This window comes from Cupressus sempervirens, chromosome 1 (genome assembly GCF_028749045.1).
Source record: "Cupressus sempervirens isolate cs-2001-9-10 chromosome 1, ASM2874904v1, whole genome shotgun sequence".
NCBI classification, from domain to species: Eukaryota; Viridiplantae; Streptophyta; class Pinopsida; order Cupressales; family Cupressaceae; genus Cupressus; species Cupressus sempervirens.
The window spans coordinates 13,470,242-13,488,919 of NC_143118.1; the positions used below are offsets into that span (position 1 = coordinate 13,470,242).

The 18,678-nt window shown below is 36.7% G+C and overlaps 1 pseudogene across 1 annotated transcript; it reads right to left on the reverse strand.

The window, feature by feature from the left end:
• Window positions 1-4,496: 4,496 nt before the first annotated feature.
• On the reverse strand, window positions 4,497-6,482 carry LOC149575921 (pentatricopeptide repeat-containing protein At4g30700 pseudogene; annotated as a pseudogene). Its single transcript, XR_016360272.1, has one exon. The product of XR_016360272.1 is annotated as a pentatricopeptide repeat-containing protein At4g30700 pseudogene (transcript).
• Window positions 6,483-18,678: the final 12,196 nt, after the last annotated feature.

An 18,678-nucleotide genomic window follows, 5' to 3' on the forward strand; every position in this document is an offset into this window, starting at 1 on the left:
TGGTCTCGTAGGAAATCTTGATGAATGAAATATCAGAACATGCACTCAGATTTATTAAGACTACATAGAAGTTGAACAAAACAATACTGCCAGAATCCAGTTTGCAATTGTGAAAGTCTTTTATGTCAAGTTGACAAGTAACTGAGGCTAACTCTCATGATCTTAATTGAATTTCATGGTTTTACTACAAGACCAGGTTTAAGGTATTGGCAATGTTGATTACGAAGCCTTAGTTAAGAGGGGCAACAAAATTGCAGAAATATAAATCGTTAATTCATAGGGTAAAAAATCAATGTTTGTTAAATGAATTTTGTATTTCAATGGATTCCAAGCTTTTTTCACTCAAAGATAAATATGGTAAGATTTGAATAAAAGGTTTGCACAGTGTCAAAGGAGTTAAGCTTAATTGATTTTTATTCTAGAGAAAGTTTGATTCCTGTATGAAAACTGAAAGAGAAGTTCAAAGCTCTGATTCTTGGTCTTCCATAATTGACTTATAATATGAAGGTAACTTGTAAAAAAAAGTGGATTTCTGAGGTGACATATGATTTATAAAATTTGTATTAGTCTTATATTAATACTCAAAAAAGAAAAATATTTCTGATCATTTATTACATAGAGGAGTTTTGTTTGCAAACTGACCTTTGAATGTCTTTGCCTGAAACCCATTGTTACCATGAAAGTAAATCAACGCGTAATGTTCAACAAATTCTCACTTTTACAATACTAATAGCAAATAATTTGGGGACCCCAGACAAACGTTATTTGTAAAAACATATGTAAGTTGGCATCATCCTTTCAACCATTCACTACTTCTATATAATGGAGCCCTATTTAACTTTACTTCCCAAAGCAATTCAAAAAATTGAGCACCATATATATTTAGGGTACCATTTTGCATTATGAATAGTGCTCACTTGTCTTTTACTAAAAACCAATTGATCAGGAGTGTAGCATAAACAATTATAAAAGCTAATGTTACCCAAAAACAAAAAAATGCATTCAACAGGGCAATCTGGAGAGTAGTTGACTTTTAATCTATTGGTGAACCTTTCAACTTCATAAGTTTTGCAAGAACCAATGTCGAAAAACTAGAATTGATTTACAAAGGCACAGATATGTCATCTTGGCCTAAGTTCAGGCTTCCTCTATCAAGTAAAATATTAAACCAATTTATAATACACTGAAGATTTTAGGTTTACAATAACCCTACACTTACATAACTTTGAAGCTCCACATTGGTATAGAACAACAAAGCTATTGATTTGAGTTTTGCTTCCATCAAACATTGAAGCAGCCATAATACAATTAAAATGTGCTGGATCATAAGGGTCACAAGAAAATGACAAACCTTAAATTGTGCCTTCTTACACAAACAACTTAACGAGTGACCCTTATTATTCCCTATCGTAAGGCAAGAGACTAAAGTTTTTGATTGCTTGTAATGAATTAGTTTGTTCATTGAAAACAATTTTTTCTTATATAATACCATTGCACTTTATAGTTAGCAAGGTAAATTAAATTTATTTGACGTCATATATGTAAACAAGTTTTATTCTATCGGCTCTTGCTATTTTTTGGGCAGTCTTTTCTTTTTCCTGCACCAATATTATCTCAAATATTTGAGCACACCAACTATCATTTTTTTAGGAAGGTTACGCGTCTCCTATTATATTCTAGAAACATGTAATGCCTGTAGAGGACCAACATTTGTAGAGAAGACATTCTTTGCATGGGATGAGGTGTAGTTTATATGAAAAGTTTGGTATATTAATTATAATGAGGGAAATTTATCTTGAATAATAAAAATATCACTCCATTTACTTGTGCTTTATGTTGTTTTCTTAGATTTGAGTTATGTTACCACTATTTTGAATAGTTTCTTTCACTAATTTTTGTTGTTGACTGTTAAAGTTTAGAAGTAAAAAGAAAATTATTAATTTGCATGTTTATAAAACTGTATAATTTTTGCTTGTAGGCCAAGAAAGTATTTGGTAAGACCGTTTAAAGGGGTATACTAGCTTCGGCATCCTTACAAGCATGGTATTTTACAATTGAGCTATTTTGTTTGAGGTAAGTATTTCGTGAATAACATTTTTCAAGGTTGTGAAATTATTTCTTGCTCTATGTTGCTTTGTTATCTTTAGGTGTCTCATGTTTTTATTTTCATGGTTTGAAATACTTGTATTTAGGCCAAATCCACGAGGTTTGTTTCCCCTCTTGGCTAGTGGGCAAGCAGAAATCATTACAATTATGACCAAAGTTTAATCGTAGGGAAGTTTCCTTTTCCAGGCTTCCATTTCCTAGCTCTGCCTTTCCTATTGTTTTCTTTTCTAACCCAGCTCGGATCAATTTAAGAAAATCAAAGTCTTGGGTCAATGATAAAGAACCAAAATTAGATTAACAGTACAAATTTGAAGCTAAGTCTTGCCCAAAGTAATATAGTTTCATTCTAAGTAGTGGGAATTTTTTTTGCCTGGAAGAATTGTGAAAGCAAAGTGATTTGTATGTAACCGCAAATGGGTGTGAAAACCTCACATAATGACCTTGACAGAGATTGGAAATCGAAGCAATATCAAATGTTGAACCATGGCCTATTAAAAGGTAAAGTAGATTCACATCAACTGGGTATTGTGAGAAATGAGGCTCTCTAGTGATAGGAAGTGATGTGCAAATTCACAATGTCTGTGACTACTACAGATTTCATGTCAAATGTTGAAGCGGCATGTAAAATTATTTCCTCATTAAGTCTTAATTAATCTGTATGTCCACTCAAGAAAATGTATAAAATAGAATAGGAATATCAAAAATAGTAGACAAATTGCATGGCCATTCACATGTTGCATATTATCTAGATTTATATAATCAGTTATAATATATTATATTTTTCACTTAATAGACATTTCTATTCATTACCAAGAACTACCAATATTTAGAAATCTTCTGCTACACTTTGCAAGATAAAGCAAGTTCAATCAACATAAACAAGAGGACCCAAAACATAGAAAATCAAAGATCTCCAACAAATTTTAAAACTAGTTTTGATAATAGAAAACAATAGAACTTGATGGCCTATTATTGCCTAGAGAAGATCGATATTGTCTTCTATCACTGGATTATTATGGATTCTCATTGGGATGGCACATATTGATGCTTATTTTAAGCTTTGTCAAAACTATATTGTTATTTGAAGGATAATGGAAATTTAGGGTAAATTTAGTTTATCATCTCAGCACTTCAATAAAAGATTTATGTCTATTTTACCATGTAGGCATGGTTTTTCAATAGTTTTTTCTTGCACAAGTTTTCTCCATTACAATATTTAATCATAATATTATTTATGGAAAATTGTTGTTTGATTAAGTAGGCTTTGATCAGACTTTAATTCATAGTAAGAGATATGATATAGTCATAATCTAAAAAAATCAATGGACATTTCTATAAATCATTTCCCATCACAGTAGCTTGGGCTACAGAATAATTAATTAATTATAGTCAGATTTCTGTGAACCAAAAATGTCCTTAATACTGGACTTGGGCCCAACTTTCAAAATCCATGTGTCAAAAGCCCCGGTTCCTCAACGCCAAAATTTATACCTTTAATGTTGTCACGTTATGTGATAAACCTACCAAAATATATATATATATATATGAATGTCCAAGTCCCAAATCGATTGTGATAGCTTAGGTTTCTCAAAATTATTACCAAAAAAATACTCTGAACTATCATTTCGCCTCACTTGTATATCTTCTTATGACAAAATAGTACTATCTTTGTCTGCCGCTCACAAGATTGTTTTTTATAACTGTCATTTAGTATATGGCATTTAAAGATCAACTCCCTCTATTTTGGCAATGTTTATCATTTTTTTTTTGGATTTTTTTGTTCTATTCAAGAGATAGTCAATAGTTATTAATCTTTAAATTTTCACATAGTGTAGTAAAATAGGCATCCTCTGATCTCCATATATTTTGAGTTTTCAAACTGGACAGTTCCGTATTTGATGAGAACATTTTATCTATGCTTTTGATAAAAAAATTTAAAACAAGAATGCTTCCCAAACATCAATAGATGACACTCTCACAGTTGGAGAGGATATTATAAAATAGAAAACAAATAATTTGAAAGAAAGGGTAAAATTACTCCTTACTCCCATCATAATCAAATAACCTTTCCAGAACATAGAATTTAAAGTCATTCATGTCCAAAAATTTCAAACAATTATCAATATAGCTTCCATGTTTCTTTTCCTTCCTGATGTTAATTATAACACTAAATCAATGCTCATCCATCTATATATAAGACTGCACAAAAGCGTTCAAGAATGGAAGTTATCTGTATACTTCAATGTCCATCCACCTGGACATTCTTTTTCCTTCTCCCACACTTCCCTCCCCCCTACCTTCATTGTAGGCAGGGACTCCAGCTGCTCGCACAGCTCTTGTTAATTCACGTGATTGTAACCATTCAAAATGTAAAATAAGTACAAGGAAAGTTATACCCATCCAGAATCATGTATTTATAAATACTTGCATTAATGCTAAGAAATTTATATAACAACTTACATAGCACGTTAATGCCATACCTGATCCGCCAAGACAACTACCAGAAATCATGAGTGCTTCTTGGTAATATGAAACAAAATTCTAATATGCTCAAAATAAGACTTGTAAAGAAGCTACACTCATGTCCACCTACTGTTCATGTAAAGGGATTGCTGGAAACATAATACCAACGTGTGTCGATAGTAGCCACTCTCTCTGCATCACCAGTAGTCTCCACATGAACATTTCCCATCCTTGAAATGATGGAAACGTTTTGCATCTCTAACTATAAGTTCCCGCTGCACAATTTTAGATATAATCTTGATGGCATTATGGCAATCACCACATACTCGGAGGTTCTTGATTATCCGCAGTGTTGTTCCTGGAGGAGTGCTGATAAGTCCAAATGCTATTGCCAACCTCTCACTGTGATGCATCAGAGCTATCTCTTTCTGTGCCTCGTCCACATCATGTAGCACATACCTTGTGTCAGGCACGTACCCTGCTTCTTTCATCTTGCCACTCAAATCATCCAACTTTGAATAGATCTGGTCTCTTTGTGGATGTGACAAAGATCCTGCTCGATACTCATGCACATTACTTGCCTTTGGCGTTGGGGGTTTCATGATATCAGTGTCTCCCCCCATGTCTCGGCTATTATTTCCAGCTCCTCTGTTAGCATATCTTGCACCCGCACTGCTTGTGTTCGATACAGGCACGGGTGCCATATTGTTATCCAATTGAGCAACCTTGTCGGCCACCCGCTTCTCCATCTCTGCATTCCCGTGGCTTTTGCAGAAATTCAGCAAGGTATTCCAAACCAAAGCTGTCGGTTTATTCGACATCTTATTGATAAACTCCTCTGCCTCCTCCAGCTGGCCAGAACGACCTAGTATGTCAACCATACACACACAGTGCTGCATTGAATACAACAGCCCATAGTCCTTGCTCATAGACTCCAAGTACCCCTTTCCCTCATCCACCAAACCCAGTCTACTACATGCCCAAAGAACCCCAAGAAAGCTATTCCCGTCTGGTCTAAAACCACTCTCTATCATCTGTCCAAAAGTCTGCATCGCCTCCTGGGCGAACCCATTATAGGAATACCCAGCAATCATAAAATTCCAGGAAGCAGAATCTCGTTCAGACATTTTGTCAAACACCTGTCGTGCATCCTGTATATTCCCGCACTTGCCATACAATTCAAGGATTCTGTTATTTACAGAAACATCGGGCCTAAACCCTGTCCTATTAATATGCTCAATAACCCTTTTGCCCTCAGCTAGAGCTTTGTTATCCGCACAACATTGAAGCACGCAGTTATAAGAATAAGAATCTAAATGAGTACCTTTAACTTCCATATTTGTAAAAGCATCCATGGCTTCTTTAAACTTCCCTTCTTTGGCCAAAATCCTCAAATCCTCTTCAGCCGCACTGTTAGTTATGTGACCATGGATTCTGCTGATTCGGTTCCCTTGATAAGTAGAGTTAGGCAGAGCGGACGTGCTCAGGGGTTTCAAAAATGTGGTCATTCGAGGATTATAGCGAACGTTATACTGCACTTCTATTGATGCGTCAAAGCTTAAAAATCTGTACAAATTTGAGTGGTTTTGATCATGTGTTAGAATGTTTTTTACCTTCAAAAAAGTGGTGAGAATCCTCAGTTTGCTCATGCCCGATACTCCGGACATCATCATCATTGTCGTAGCCATGATTCCTGCTCCTCTGTGAAATACTCCGACTACAAAAGCCCTCGAGAGAGTTTATGTAGCATACCTAGGGAAGTACGCTTATGAAATCTGTTTAATGGCAAGAACGCTTTTGGCGACAGGTTTATATCGTGAAATTGAAGAGAAAAGTCTAGGTTTTACAAAAATAGCGTGAAATTGATGAGAGATGTCTAGGTTTTACAAAAATAGCGTGAAATTGATGAGAGGGGTCTAGGTTTTACAAAGGAATTCTCTTATTTATTTGTTAGGTTCTCTTTGGTAGCATGAATTGAGGTGGAATTGGGAAATGCAAATATATGAGTTTTCTAATTTGATTTTTATTTGTAACAAATAAAAATAGAATTATGATATGCAACTTCTAATTTTAGTTTAAATTGGGCATAGCAGTCGTCCCTCTCAAAAGGTAGAATCAGAAAATCAATTTTAATTTCACCTTTTTCCTAAGCCAAATTTGACATGGTTTGAGTTCAGTTGCTTGTGTTATCGTTGTTTGTCATGTGAAGAAAAACATTTGCGTTGGAGTTGTTTAGCTGGTACACCTATAGAGTTTATCCAACTTGTGAATGCAGATAATATGAAGTGTTGTATCCCGCTAGAGCATGTTGATGATTATATGAATTGTTGGGGGATGTTGTCAATTGTAGGCAACCGCTAGGAAGTTGCGAAGAAGAGGAATTGTTTTTTAAATTGATTTTTTGGGGCCTCTACATTTTCCAAGGCTTTTATGAGACAATGAACAGGGATGTTGCATTTTGTGGAGATGTAAACCCATCCTCAGGTTTTTTGACGACACCAATTACATGGATCTACAGACAAGTTCTCACATAAATGCATTATGTACGACTAGATTGTCCATGTTTTTGGAAGTTGGTCACAGCAAGGATGCAGAACATGACCACTGGTTCTACATGAATACCTCAACCCTAATACAGATCTCCCACAAGAAGAGCAACACAGAGTGTCTTTGAGTACAATAGGAGCGCAATTCCATGTTTGCATCACTTAAGGGGTGGGGAACTAAAGGATAAGGCATGGCACATAAATTGTGCATGGCGTAGTTATAGGCACAACACCTATATTGCCATTCAATGCCTCTCTCTTTGCAACCATCACAAATGTATATGTCCTATAGGTTATCTACCTTGAACATGTGGCAGTGACTTGGAACACCTACAACTTCCTTCATTCTTAGTTTTCTCATAGATGTCTTCCCACTTATCTTCCAGATTAACCAAACAGGTCCAAGTCATATTCTGAAAACTATTTTATGAATTTTCAAATGCCGAAAATGAGCAAATTCCAGTATTGTAGAATGCAACATTATGCAGTTGTTGCAACCAAATGGGTCATTGTAGATATAGATATATTTTGTTTGCCTAGACTTTATTAGTGACATTTAGGCTAGCATTTTATATAGATAAGACTTTCTTTTAAAAAATTAAAGATTTTTTAAGAAAATTGTAAATTTGGTGGTTCTATGGATTTAGTAGGGAAGTTGAACTATAAATATGAAAATAAATTAAACTTTTTTCTAATGGAAATCTCAAACTTAAGATGAATATAAGGGTCACAAAAATTCTTAACTTAGTGGAACCATTTTTAGCTCCATCCAAATTCCACTCTTAATTCTATGTTTCTGAAAAGGAAAGACTTGTTATTGTTTAAGAAAGGCTTAAAATTAATCTTGTAGCTTTTTTTGTTTTGTTTCATGGGACCTCACTCTACTTCGAAATAGATCCTAAAGTTGCTAATGAGATTAGTTTAAAGTTTAGGCTTCGAATTTTAGAAAAGAAAAAAAACCAAAATTATTTTTGAAAAAAAAAATCTCTATAAATTTTAAACTTAAGATGATTGATAAGTGTGAAAAACATCTTAAGTTAGTGAAGCAATTTCTAGCCCTTCCCAAATTTGACCCTCAACTTTATAGCCCCCAAAAGAAGGGACTTTCTATTGTTTAGGAAAAGCTTTTAATCAATCTTGTATTGTTCTTTCTTTTTGCTTGATAAGATTTCATGTTTCTTGAAAATAAATCCTAACCTCATAATGGTGAAAGGTGTATACCAATTATGGTATGTCATAAGAATTTAACTATATATTTTTGAAAAAAATGGTTGAGGTGTTGTTGCATTGTAGATGAGGGAGGTTATGACAATGATGAACTAGCTAGTTTGGAGGGTGTTCTCTCATCTTCTTTATGGGATTTGGCAACTGAGTTTCCTAGCATCGATGTGCTTTATGTGATTTGCCTTGTAAACCATTAGGGTCTTCATTGTAGCCTTGGGTTGGGCAAGCTAGTGTGGATCCCTATCTATGGGGTCCTCTCCATTATTTTGGTGGGTGTTGGTGGGCCCTTACTGTCACCTTATGTGGGGTCATGGTTGGTGTCCCTTGATGACGTTGTATGGTAGAGCGTTACTCTATTTATTTTGTCATGCAAGGATTCTACTTACCTTGACTTGGACTATGCCCTTGGTGTTGTGGTGCTCCCCATGATCATGATTGTTGATAGGAACCCCTACTTGTTCAATTGATTGGTGGTGTTCTCTATCGTAGATGCCTCTAGTAGTATGGAGATGGGGTGTCTCTGCGGTGCTCTTTGTGGGTTTGCATTGTTCCTTTTGAGTTAAAGTGGTACTAGCAAACTAAACCTTTTTCAGTGGAGAGTGTAAATGGAGGAAGAAGTGGTAGAGGGGGAACTAGGGTCCATGAGAGCACTAGTAAGGATGATGATTCTGAGGAATATGATTGTAGCCGAACTCTTGTTTGGATGGATTTTCCTACTACAGGCTCTATGTTTGTTAGAAAATAATTTTCTCTGATGTGGAAATTGATGCTTAAATGTGGGGTTTTGTTGGTTTTTGAGGAAGGACCTTATCTCTTGTGTGTGTTTCCCAATCCCATTGGTCACTTTGCAAGTTTTTTGTTTTGTCCTAGTTTTTATTGCTATGGGTTTCTTCTAGACTTAGCTTGTTTATTTGCTTTGCTCTAGACTATTTCTAGAGACATTATGGAGCAGATGTGCTTGGTGGGGTTTTTTGTCTCTTTCATGGTTTGGAAAATACTTTTGTCTGTGACTTGTGGGTGGGGTTGGAAATTGGTTTGAATAATTAGGTGGGTGGTTGCACCCCCATCTTCTCTTGGGATCTCATTGTCACCTCTTCCCTATGTTCTCATTTTGTGATTAATAAGGAATGGTGGTGGTGGGTTTGGTATGTTTAAGCAAATTCTCCTTTTACAATTCCTATGGAGGTGGATGAGTCCCCTATTAAGGTGGAGACTGCTCTTGTGATGTTGGAGCCTATTGATAGTTTTTTTATGGTAGTGATTTTATGGGCCATCTCTTGGGCTTTAGAGAATGGTTGATGGTTCTCCTACAATGGTGGAGATTTTTTGGGATCTCTATTATGATCCTATTGAAATAAGATGGTTTAATGGCTTCTCCTTGGTGTTTTTCTTTTGGTTTGTTGTTCCTATCAAGGTGGAGCCCTTTTCTATTGAGGTGAAAAGGGAGATTGCAGTTGGCACTCGAATTGATAGCTAGGGTGTTGTTTTTGTGTACAAGAAGATGTTTGTCAGGCCTAACCTCTTTGAAGGGTTTTTTGAGCTCTTTATTTTGGCAAAATTTCCAGTGTTTTTTTGTTTGCCTCTCCTTTAATTATAATGAAATTATCTCTCCCTATGATTAGGTGATTGTTGGCTTTTTTAAAGGGCTCGCTATGGCCCTTCATTGTTGCTTTTGGTTAAAGCTTGCAACTTTTGTGGGGGGTTGTCCCAAGATGATCTTTGATAGTGTTCTCTATGTTTGGTGGCTTAGTCGCATTCAAACATTTGTTTTTTACTAAGGTAGATCATGGGTACTATTTTACATAGACTTTTGATAGTAGCTATTGTTATGAGTTGTTAATGCATTGTTAATATACTTTTAATGGTGTCTAGTGTCAGTCCTCTGGGCTTTCTCTCTGATTGTACTACTAGCCAACATCCTCTTGGTGCTTTTTTAATTTAAAAAACTATATATTTTCAGTTAAACTTAGTGACTTGTATTTTATGAATAGGTGTGTCCCTTGCAGCATTTTGAACATATATGCTAATATAATGTTATATTCAAATAATAATGAGCCCATTACTAGCGTTATTATATGTTGTCCACCCCCCAAAAATTTAATATTTTGTGAGTCTTTCGTGTATAAAATGAGTCATTTTCTCTCAAATTCTTTCAGATTATCTCTTGTCCTATTCCTTATTATATTTCAATACTTCTTGATCTATCCTAATGGTTTCTCTCTTGGGTTTCTTACTAATTTCTCGCTTTGGCCTTGTAGCCTTTTTGCCCCTGTTAGGCCTCCTAGAAACTAGCTTTCTTGGATTTCTCACCAAACTCTCTTAACAACCCCCTAAAAAAATCATTGATTCTTCCTACCATATATAAATACTCAAACATTTCTTAGGTCTTAGGTCTTGACACTATTCGTACACTGGATTTCCAACAAACCCCTATTTTCAAGGGTTTTAGGAGCATGCCTACCAATTTGTCTTCTATGACTTCAATGGTTGTTCAGATCAACTCCTCTACTCCTCTCCTTCAATTCACACAACAAGGACAAACCCCTCTACATTCTCCCACAATTTATTGGTTCAACCCAATCCATTTAGCAAGTCTTCTTGCTACTGTCCAACATAAGCCTCTAGCCAGAATGTTGCTACACTCGCCTAAGGCTTGGCAGTAAAAATAGTTCCCTTACAAGAAATGACTCCAAAAAACATATTTAAATTATATACAAAGCTATTTACTTTATTCCAAGTGGTCATGAAGTTTAAACCATGGGAACTCAAGTTAAATCCATTATTTACATGATTGGTTCAGGACTAGGTAGCAAACCAGTAAAACTTTATGATTTCAAAATGAATAGTAGATGTGTCAAAAAACTAAACTAATGCCATAAAGATTTAATACATAACTAGAGACAAAATATCAATGAATTAACTTAGTTCCTTCAATCCATTAAAGGTTTGGATCAAGGTTCTATTGCAAAGTTCAGTCTGGAATCTTGGTTCTCAATCCCCAATCTGTACAATAACTTCATCAATTGCCACGTTAGGGTTTGGATGTCCTTAAATACTCTATTCACACATGTCTACACCCTATGGTTAGGATTTTGGCACCATTAAATGCCTTCCCTATGTTTTAGGAAATGTTGTCATAAGCAACTTTTACATCTTGACTCATCTCAACCCTATCACTAACTACACACAAAAAAACTAATTAGGACTTTATAATTGTCCTTATTATCTAGCAGTTGGCCAATCCACCCTACAAGCCAAAAATGAAGGTGCTCCTACACCATTCGCCCCCTGAAAAAAATAAGTTATAAAACGTGTGGGGTTAAGAACTCTTCACTGATGTCATGTTTTTTGAAGTCACTCTCAGCTATCCAAGTAGCCCCTGACTCTGTTGGCGTCTCCATTTCACTAAGTGTTCCATATATATCTTATGCTTTGTCTTTTTCTTCACCCTAAAATCCAAAATCTTCTCATCTTGTGGCTTTATCTGATCAGGTACCTTGCATTCCTCCACATCCATATTCACTTTAGTATTGTATTGTTCATCGTCCATCTCTAGTCCTTTGTACTTGATCAAATCCTTCACATTAAATATGAGAGAAATGGACATCTCCTTAGGTCGTTCTACCTTGTAGGCATTTAGTCCATATTTGGCCAACACCTTGCATGGACCAATCCTTTTCATCTGTAGCTTGCTTGGTATGTCCTTCTACAATCTATCCTTATTCAAGAATACCATTACCAAATCATTTACCTCAAACTATAGATCTCTTCTCCCTTCACCTCTCTTAGCCTTCAATTTTTGATTTGCCTCCACTAGAGTCTTCTTTACTTGCTCATGTACCTCCCTCATTGATTGAGCAAAGTCATTAGCATGACCACTGATTCCTTCATAACCCTTTAGGTCTCTAAGCTCAAGTACACCTCTTGGATGTAACCCATATACCACTTCAAATGGACTTCTACTAGTAGTCCTATTTGTACTGTCATTATAAGAAAATTCTGCTTGAGGAATGACTTACTCCCATCCTTGCCCATTTTCCTTAGTCAAACACCTCAACAAGTTACCAAGTACCTTATTGACTACTTTTGTTTGAGCATCTATTTGGGGATGATAGGTAGAGCTATGAGAAAATTTGATCCCTAACCTCTTCCAAAGTGTCTTCCAGAAATGAGCCATGAACTTTACATCCCTATCTGCCACTATGCTCATGGGAAAGCCAATATCCTAACTATTTCCTTGAAGAAAAGGTGGGCAATGTGACTAGCATCATGTGTTGTTTTGCACAAAATAAAGTGGCCCATCTTACTGAACCTGTCCACCATCACAAACACATTGTCCACACCAGTAGGTGTTTTAGGTAGGCCTACTATAAATTCCATGTCGATGCACTCCCAAGGCCTACTTTGGATTGGTAATGGTTGATAGAGACTTATATTTGATGATGTCCCCTTTACCTTCTAACACACTACACACTGCTCCACATATCTCTTTACATATTTATGCATATTTGGCCAATATTAGAATCTTTCTACTAAGTCTAAGGTCTTGTTGATGCAAGAGCATCTTGGGTTTGCTTGTAATCCTGCATGTTTGGAGGGATTTTGGTTAAGTGTTGAGGAGCATCGAGCTTGGATTTTGGTGGAGCTATGATTTTCATGGTTAGGGGTGTTTTGGAGACACATTAGGGAACCTATCCTCATGATTTCATAGAGATTGGATGGATTGAGTTGAAGTTTGAACTATTTTTACCTTGTTGTTGGAACTGCGTTTTTCTAGTTTTTGGATGCCTATTGCAAAGTGTATATCTAATTATCCTTAATGTATGAGAGGTTGCACACTTTAGGTATTGAAGAGGGCCTAAATTACTTCCTTGTATCAAGAGAATAAGTTCTAATTCATTATAGGTTGGGAGATATGGTGATTCTCCCGAAGTATCAATTTCTAGCAATTTTGTGTGATAGTCTGTTATGCATGACTTTCAGGATGGATACACACTTTTCCTTAGGGAATCAGCCTTTGCACATTTAAGGGGTTGTAGAGGACCTAAAGTACTACCTAAGGTTTGAATCACAAGTTCTAATTCATTTAGAGGAGGAGTGAATGTGGGAGTAGCTAAAGGGCGAGTTTTTCCTAAGTTTGTGGATAGAGGGCCAAATGTGAGGCAGTTTCCAGTAGGACTGAGATGGAGTTTGGGGATGGAATGAAGGATAGATGAAAATTTGAGGAGCTAGAGCTATGGCTTAGGAACGAGAGGATCTCTTGGTGGACCTATGGGTACAAGTGTGGATTCTTCATGGCGTTCTTATCCAGTTGTGTATCTAGACTAGTTGAGATTGGTTGTAAGTTGGATCTTGCAGAACTAATTTTGTAATTGATGTTTGCATTTGGCCCTACCATAGAAGGCCTTATAGTTAGGGATATTGCATGTAATAATTTATATCAAGAATTGTAATTTGGTATCAGATATTACTTTTTTGTTTCTTGGTGTTGTTTTTCTGTTGTGTGGTTGTATAGCTAGGGTCTAGGACATCTCCTTTGGGGATACTCCTGCCTTGCACTGCATTAGATGGTATCAGAGTGAAGGTTGTTCTTAAGCGTGTAGATAGATCGCTAAAGTTGAGGTAGTTTTCACTAGGACTTGGGTGGAGAAGTAGATCTAATTTAATCGTAGTGGTGGATTTTCTTTCTGGAGTCCTAGATCTCTGGGTTGTGAGGTGACAAATCATGGTTCTAACTTGCAATTACAAAGGGCTTACAGATGGGTCGATGGATGTGAATATGGAAGACTAATCTTGTTGAGGTATGATTGTAAAGATTTTTTGGATTAAAGATCCATGGTCTTGGACTTGTGATGTGGTTCTTGATTGTTCATGCGAGGTGGCAGGGTGCGATCTAACTTGCAAACAATTTGAGGTTGTCACAAGGAGCATGGCAAGAATTTTTGTTGCAGAAGGTTTGTGAATATCTTGGGAGATGGCTGCAAGAGGATTGGACCTTGAGATAATTGTGAATCTCCATGATGTGGTGGAGAGGAATTTTTCTACGATGTCTGCTTGGTTTGAAGCTAGTTTGGTTGATTGAACTAAGGAGGTTTCTCAGTTTGAAACTAGTTTGGCTAATCAAGATAAGGACAAGATGAGGAAGGCATTTTGTCGATGTTTATGGAGCTGGAGTCTACCAATTTGGAAGAGATTTTTTGGGTTGGTCAAGAGACTTGTTTGTGAGAGAAGATGGCATGACAAGGTCGAGGTGAAAGAGGTTTGGTTTGATGATCAGTTTGTGAAGTCTGATACAGAACTTGCAGAGTAGCTAGAGGTTGTTGTTGAAGATATTCCTATCCTTGTTGATGCTAGGATAGAGGTTGGTTTTCATGATCAATTGGCTAAGTCTAACATGGAAATTGTAGAGCACTTGGTTGTGGATGATCTAGTTGCTATTGGTGATTAGTTGTATGTTGCAAAGCATCTTGTTGTGAACAATGAGATTGTTGGTGTTGTGAGTTTGACATGTGTTGATGGAGATCTTCATATTGTTTTTTATGTGAAATTTGTTGCTACTAATATGGATTTTGTTGTTGCTAGTGTGGATTCACTAGTTGTTGATATGGATGGGGGTTTGTTGATGAAGCATTATGTTCAGTTTGTTCTTGGGAGTGAGTATTGGGTGGTTGAGATTCGAGTACAGAATGAAGCAGATGTGGATGATGTGTAGATTGGTGTTCTCGTCTCTATTGGAGTGGAAGCCTTTGGTAAATATGAATATGGTTGTTTCTCTTTCTTTGGGCATCAAAGTGTGGGACACACTTTTTCTATTTACCTAGGAAGTCTGATGCAGGAGCATCTTGGGCTTACCTGCAATTTTGGAGGGATTTTGGTTAAGTTTTGAAGAGAAAAAAGCTTGGATTTTGGTGGAGTTATGATTTTAATGGTTAGGGATGTGTTGGAGATACATTGGGGAACCTTTCCTCATGATTTCATAGAGATTGGATGGATTGAGTTGAAGTTTGAACTATTTTTACCTTGCTATTAGAAATGTGTTTTTCTAGTTTCTAGGTGCCTGTTGCAGAGCATATATCTAATTATCCTTAATGTATGAGAGGTTGCACACTTTAGGGATTGAAGAGGGTGTTAGGATAAACCACGGATAGAAATAAAAACTACATGCAAATATAACCAATAACAAAAATAATAGAACACAGAGAAATGAACACAAGGCACCAAGATTTAACGTGGTTCACCCAATCCCTGGGCTACGTCCACCAAACAGCAAGTCCGATCCTATTACAATCCAGTGATTACAACCTGATTACAATCTGTAATCCCTTACAGCTCAATACCGCCGCAAGAACCAATTTCGTATCACCACACATCAAAAAATACCCAACCCTAAGCCCTTTTTATACAAGTATTAAACCGCTTTAGGGTTATAACATGTCGGCCATATGTCGGCCATAATATGTCGGCTACCATGTCGGCTACTTCCAAAAAAAAAAAAATTTCGAACCCCACTATTTATGAAGTATGTACAGTACTTTCCTGATCAGTCACCACAATCTAACAGAGGGATTAAAGTAATTCCTTGTATCAAGAGTGCAAGTCCAAGTTCATCATAGGTTGCGAGATATGGAAATTCTCTCAAAGGATTGATTTCTAGTAGTTTTGCATGATAGTTTGTTGTGCATGACTTTCAGGATGGATGCATACTTTTCCTTGGTGAATCAGCCTTTGCACATCTAAGGGGTTGTAGAGGACCTAAAGTACTACCTACAGTTTGAGGTGTGAGTTCTAATTCATTCGGAAGAGAAGTGAATGTGGGAGCAATTGAAGGGCAAGTTTTTCCTGAGTCTGTGGATAGAGCATCGAATGTGAGGCAGTTTCTAGCAGGATTGAGATGGAGTTTGGGGATGGAATGAAGGATAGATGCTAATTTGAGGAGCTAGAGCTATGGATTAAGAACTAGAGGATCTCTTGGTGGACCTGTGGGTACAAGTGTGGATTCTTCTTGGTGTTCTTATCCAGTTGTGTATTTGGACTAGCTAATATTGGTTGTAAGTTGGATCTTGTTGGATCTTGCAGAACTAATTTTTTAATTTTTGTTTGTATTTGGTCCTAACCTAGAAAGCCTTATAGCCGAACATATTGCATGTAATCAATTGTATCAAGAATTGTAATTTGGTATCACATCTTGCTTTGTTGTTTCTTGGTGTTGTGTTTCCACTGTGTGGTTGTATAGCTAGGGGCTAGGACATCTCCTTTGGGGATACTCCTGCCTTGCACTGCATCAACGTCTTCTTCAACCCAACATGTCCACCCAAACTCCCATTATGTTTCTCCTAAATAAGGTTCTTCCTCGTAGAGCCTCTTGGGATACACAACTCTTTTCCCTTGAATAGTAACCCATTCTGCAATGTGTAGTTAGCATATTCATTATGAAAATGGTTATTAAATTTAGTGCATACCTTATGGATCTCTGAGAAGTTTTCATCCCCTTTGTAAAGGTCTTTGAATTCGTCAACTCCAATGCTCTACAAATGGATCTCTTGAACAGTGAGCAACCTCCTGCTAAGTGCATCTGCAACCTTATTATTAACTCCCTTGTGCTTGATCATGAAGGTATAGGACTGTAGTAGTTCCATCCACTTGATATGCCTTAAACTTAGTTTTTCTTGAGTGTTGATGTAACTTAGGACCTAGTTATTAGTGTAAACCACAAAATCTTTAGGTAACAGGTAATGTCTCCAGTACTTAAAGGATTGTACTAAAGAACATAGTTCTAAGTCATGGGATGAATACCTAGACTTGTCCTCATTCAACCTTTCACTAAAAATGCCACTGGCCTACCTTCTTGGCTTAGGACTACACCCACTGCAATGTTACTTGCATCACATTCTACTATGAATGGCTTGTCAAAACTTGGCAATACCAATATAGGTTGGGTAGCCACTTCCTTCTTTGATCTCTCAAAACTTGAATTGGCTTTCTTGGTCCACACAAACTTTGTTTTGAGTCCCCCTTTTATGGTGTCAAGGACTGATGCACAAATTTCACTGAATCTTCTTATAAACTTCCTATAAAATTGAGCCAACCCATGAAAACTTATGACTTTAGTTCCTATCCTAGGAGTAGACCAATTTAAAATAGCTTCAACCTTGATCTTGTCCATCTTCAAGTTGCCTTGTAACACTACAAATCCTAGGTAGACTAGTTCTTGTTTCATGAACTCACTCTTTTCAAGGTTAATGGTGAGCTTTTCCTCTTGGAGTTTCCTCAACAAAAGTTCTAGGTGTTTCTTGTGTTCTTCTTTGGTTTTACCAAAGATCATAATATATTATCTATGTAGATTACCACAAAGACTCCTATGTAATCCTTTAGAACCTCATTCATTACCCTTATAAAAGTAATAGGTGCATTTATAAGCCCAAATGGCATCATTAACCACTCATATAACCCATTTGTAGTCTTAAAAGATGACTTCCACTCATCTCCCTCTTTCATTCTAATGTGATAGTATCCACTTTTTAAATCAATCTTAGAGAAGTATTTAGCGCTCCCTACGCAATTCATTAAATCTTCTATTCTAGGAATACGAAACCTATACCTAATAGTTATCCTATTTATTCCCCTAAATTAGTACACATTCTCCACTTACCTCCCTTTTTAGGAGCCAACACCACTGGAACAACACATGGGCTTATACTCTTCCTGATTAGTCCCTGATCCAAAAGCTCTTGCACTTGCCTTGCTGATGTAGGAGCATCCCTGGTTAGCTTGTAATCTTACATGTTGGAGGGATTTTGACTTGAAGATGTGGACTCATTCACCAAAGGACTGGTGCTCGATCATTATTGGGCATAGTTTTGGCCCTGGGAACTCAACATTCTCTATAAAGCTCAGTATACACTGGGAGCTTGGCATGCTCAAAGAGTTCGACATGCTCTGGGAGCTCAACATTGCTTATGGTTTGGTTGATGCTCAGCTTGGTTTTCTCTGGCACTCGGCTTGGTCTTGGTTCCTGTTGGTGCTGAGTAGTCTATGAGCTGACTTTTGGCATTTTATTTATGTATAGGTATTTAATTTGTATTGTAGTTGACTTGTAGCTCAACATATATTTAATGTAAGGGATTTAATTTAATTTGTAATGAACTGGGCCAACTTGTGGCTTAGTTGGGTATAAGTAAGGGGTTTTGTGGAGTCTTTAGGCACTATTATTATCATCTAGCTTGGAGAAGAGGATAAAGGGTAGATGTGAACTTTGAAGACTAGTAGTTGAGGCTTAAGAACTAAAGGATTGCTTGGTGGACTTGAGGGTACAAAATTGGTTTCTTCTTGGTGCTCTTAT